This window comes from Nematolebias whitei, chromosome 11 (genome assembly GCF_014905685.2).
Source record: "Nematolebias whitei isolate Nwh7 chromosome 11, NemWhi1, whole genome shotgun sequence".
In the NCBI taxonomy this organism is placed as follows: Eukaryota; Metazoa; Chordata; class Actinopteri; order Cyprinodontiformes; family Rivulidae; genus Nematolebias; species Nematolebias whitei.
In genome coordinates this window covers 48,099,973-48,104,671 of record NC_056508.1, presented here as the reverse complement: position 1 = coordinate 48,104,671, position 4,699 = coordinate 48,099,973, and the positions used below count along the sequence as shown (strand labels likewise).

General features: G+C 40.2%; 1 protein-coding gene across 1 annotated transcript in view; it reads left to right on the top strand.

Annotated features, from left to right (window-relative positions):
• Positions 1-4,699, top strand: part of LOC119417382 (suppressor of tumorigenicity 14 protein homolog) — a 32,273-nt gene that overhangs the window by 24,093 nt on the left and 3,481 nt on the right. The gene's annotated exons all lie outside the window — the stretch shown is intronic.

The window sequence follows — 4,699 nt, the reverse complement described above, 5'->3', positions numbered from 1 at the left end:
CAGCAGCTGTTAGCTGTTAGCAGCAGCTGTTAGCAGCAGCTGTTAGCAGCAGCTGTTAGCAGCAGCTGTTAGCTGTTAGCAGCAGCTGTTAGCTGTTAGCAGCAGCTGTTAGCAGAGGAAACCTGAGGGAGACTGGAGACTGTAAGGTTGTGGCAGGGGAGAGCGTGGCCAGACAGCATCAGCTGGTTGTGTGTAGAATGACTGTTGTTGTGAAGAAGAGAAGAAGAGTCAAATAAGAGAAGAAGACCAGATGGTGGAAGATGAAGAAGGAAGAATGTTGTGAGAAATTCAGAGAGGAGCTGTTAAAGGCTCTCGGTGGTAAGAAAGTAAAGGTCAAAGAAAAAGTTTACAAGACAGTGGTGAGACCAGCTATGTTGTATGGTCTGGAGACAGAGACATGGACAAAAAGACAGAGACATGGACAAAAAGACAGAGACATGGACAAAAAGACAGGAGACAGAACTTGAAGTGTCAGAAATGAAGATGTTGAGGTTCTCCTTAGGAGAGACAAGGATGGAGAAGATCAGGAATGAGATCATCAGAGGTACAGCACAGGTTGAACAACTGGGAGATAAAGTTAGAGAGGACACACTGACATGTCCAGCGGAGGGACAGTGGGTTGGACATGTCCAGAGGAGGGACAGTGGTTTGGACATGTCCAGAGGAGGGGCAGTGGGTTGGACATGTCCACAGGAGGGACAGTGGTTTGGACATGTCCAGAGGAGGGACAGTGGGTATATTGGTAGAAGGATGTTAGAAATGCAGCTGCAGGAAAAAGACAAAGAGGAGACATCTGGATGCAGTTAGAGAGGACATGGAGGTAGTTGGAGTGAGGACAGAGGACACAGAGGACAGAGTGAGATGGAGGAGGACTCGCTGTGGAGACACCTGAAGAGGGATAAGACGAAAGAAGAAGAAGTAGTAGTTAAAAGAACTGAAGAGACCTGAATGAATCTTTATGGGGAAAATGTTTGGGCAGAAAGAGAAATATTTTAAAAAGTAGCCAGAAGTCGCAGCCTTCAGCTACTGAACGAGCCGAACGTTTGGATTCATGAGCAGCTAAAATGTCACAGTCTGCTGGAGAGAAAGGGACCGCTGACTCAACGTTCATCCATAAGAAGGAATTTGTCCAAACGTTCTGGAGCAGCCCGCAGGTTGTCTTGTTGCCATGGAGACCAGCAGGTGGAGCCAGAACCTGTTAGCTTGAACTAAACTAGGGCTTTAACCGACTACTCCAGTAATCTACACATGGATTCCTAGGACAGCTATTGAGTTTTTAAATGTCCCGTTGAGTATTTGTGGTGATGTCATTGCGTCGTCGTTACGTCATTGCGTCACGCGTCACGTGTCACGTGTCACGTGATCCGCACCGGGCACAGGTTACTAAATGGATTCCTCCCAGCAGACAGACGGAGCGGAGCAGGTCTAGTCTTGACAAACAGGTAGAACTGCATCAACAGTCTGGAAATATTTCACTAAAGATGAATCTTCTGGTTCAGCTGCCGTAAGGAAACAGGACATGAATCAACTTCCTGACTGTTTGGAGCTCGTTGTGAACCGGTGTTACACCATATTCTGTGACCACCGTATATTGTGACCGTAGGGGGCGGTGTTGCATGCACTGTTGCAGGTCACAGAATATGGTGTGACACCGGGTCCAATCATCGAACCAGAACCAGCTCCTCTGACCTTGTTTCACAAACAAAAAGTAAAAAATATTAATCTCTAAACCTATAAAAACCCATAAACATATTAATCTCTAAAACTAAACCTAATGCACCACACCTGGTGGTGGTGCAGGGTGGTTGACCCCCCCACTGGTTTTAGTTTCGTTTTTGACGTGCTGCACGTTTCTTTCACTTTTGCAGCTTAATAATAAAAACTATTAGTTTAGTTTTTCCTCTGACTAATTGCAGTGTGATAAATGGGAGGAGCAAAATATACTCTCCCAATGTTTTGTTGGTCTTTTGTGTAAATAATTACGTTTTTTTGCAGTTTTGTATATTTATTTATTTATTTATTTATTTTTACATCTTTAGATTCTATGATGTCATCAAGTACTTGAGTTCTACTCAAGTTTTATCATGTTAATGTCGAATTTAAACATTATGTAGTCGTTCAACCCCTCAAATAAACCTGGACTCTGCTCTGACCCACAGGGCGACTCCGGAGGGCCGCTGGCCGTTACCAACCCAAGTGGGCGGGTCTTCCAGGTGGGCGTGGTCAGCTGGGGTGAAGGCTGCGCCCTCAGGAACAAACCGGGCGTCTACACCCGGGTCACCGAGTACCGGGACTGGATCAGGCAGCAGACCGGAGTTTAAGGACCTGTGGAAACTGGTTTCAAGGTTTTTGTTGGTTGGATTCTGGTCTTTATTCCTAAACTGGACTTTTATCTGTCACTTTCCACATTTTATTTTTTATTTATTCTAATGTTTACAGATTTTTTTGTATTTTTTACAGGATTCAAGGATAAAAGCTGAAAGCAGCTGGTTTAATTTGACATGTTTAGATCATATTCTGTTAAAGGTTTGAAATATTAAGTGAATTTTATCTTGGTGAAAAAATCTAAATGTATCTTTTTAGTCTTAAGAAGTTTTGTTTTTAAACATCGTCAGCAGATAAAACATGTCAGAATATTAAAATCAGCTGATTGGTTTTCTCAGGATGAAACTTTGTTTACAAACAAACATCCAAATAATTCTCACTTTGTGTTCGTGCTGATTGAAAATGTGACAAAACACCTGGTGAACAGGTGAAGGTAAAGTTAGACGTGGTGCAAGCCCTTTAATTCAAAGACAAAGTAAAATCACAATATTAATGAGTTTCAAAGTCATAAATACCAGATACAAAGTTAGAATCATGTCTAAGTTATAACTTATTATAACATACATATAAAAACATAATTAAAACTTTGTATCTCATAAAGTTATCATTTTGTTCGACACTGAGATTTTGTGTTAAATAACATGTTATGGTGATTTTTGTCTTCTTTAATGTCAGAAATGGTCTTCCATATCCTTACATCAGCTGAATACTTCACTTTTAGACATTTAGCTTCTAATAAAACATTTATTGTTGAACTCAGAATGAATTAATCGGTTTTATTGAAATTCCACTGTGGAGTTCCTCAGGAATGTGTAATCGGCTCAGAAAATGATCTGTTGTAATTTTTATTATTTAACAATCAGATGTGATCTGAGATATATGGATGTGTAAGGAGTAGTAAATGTTTAAGGTTTAGACAGTTCTCTCTTGACACCTTCAGTCATTTAGGATGCATTAAATGTATTTTTATTTACCCTTAATTCTGTTTTACCTCTTTGTCTGGGAGTCCTTGATTGTATTAAAATGTTTTTTATCACTTTGTTTTGGATGCACTGTAGAAACTGCAGGAGTGTGAATATTTTTTACCATGGGGTGGCACTTTTATACCAACGTGTTATTTAAATTTGTCAATACATGAAAAGCAGCAGTATTGCTTAAAAAAGTGTAAAAAAAAAAAAAACATCTCTGCTGCTTTTCTGTTTTGTTGAAGTTTCACTGCAGGGTTCCTCAGGGATGTGTGATTGGTCCTTCGGTTTTACAGGATCAAAAAATCTGGTCTGTTTTCAGGCAGATAAAACAAACAAAGCTTTTCTTTGAGAACCTTTACTACTAATTCAGGTTTGTATTAAGGAGAATAGTGCTCTGTAATTACTCACAGGGTTCATAAGAAATGTTTATTTTTGGGGTTTAAACTGTTCTCTCTGTACACATTGTCATATAGGGTTTAATAAATGTAGTTATTTTGTTTTTGATTCACATCTTCTTTATTATTTAAACCTGATTCTTTGATCATTGTATTAAATTGGTTTTATATCTTTATTTCATGTTTTTGGCTTTTGTTTGTACTTCACTAACAGCAGGACTGTGAATATTTTATTACTATGGGGTGGCTCTTTATCACAGAATAAAACATTTAATCCATCAAAACATTTATTCAAAAATCCACATGCAGAATGAAATTTATTGTAATTTCTTGCCTTTTTTATTTTAATCCAAAAAAGTTCAATCTGGTCCTCTGGACATTAAAAAAAACAAAAAACAAAACAAAGCAAAAAAATATAAAAACGTTTCATCTCTCATCCTGAGGACTTCCTCAGTCTGAGGTGCTGTATCCAGCTCAGTCTCTTAAATAGCACCTTCTCAGAGTGGATCAACCAGTTTGCTGCTGATAACCAGAACCAGCTGCTCACATGCTCAAGAAGGACCATCAGCCTAACAATGGATCATTAGCACCTGATGGCTGTTTACTGTTCACAGAGGGCTGAGTGATACTAGCAATCACAGCATTGTAAGAGGGGGACAGTTGAACCTGGAGGCTCCACCCCTGTTTAATGATGGACGGTTTCTTTTCACAAAGATGGCCTCCTTTACTCCTCTCTCAAACCATCGTTCCTCTCTGTCCAGGATGTGAACATCTTCATCCCTGAAAGAGTGACCTCTGACCTGGAGATGAGTGTAGACCTCAGAGTCCTGGCCTGATGATGTTGATCTTCTGTGCTGGTCCATCCTTTTGGCCAGTGGCTGTTTAGTTTCCCCGACGTAAGACTGATCACCCTCCTGACACTGAACAACATGCTAGGTGCTAATGATCCATTGTTAGGCTGATGGTCCTTCTTGAGCATGTGATCAGCTGGTTCTGGTTGTCAGCAGCAAA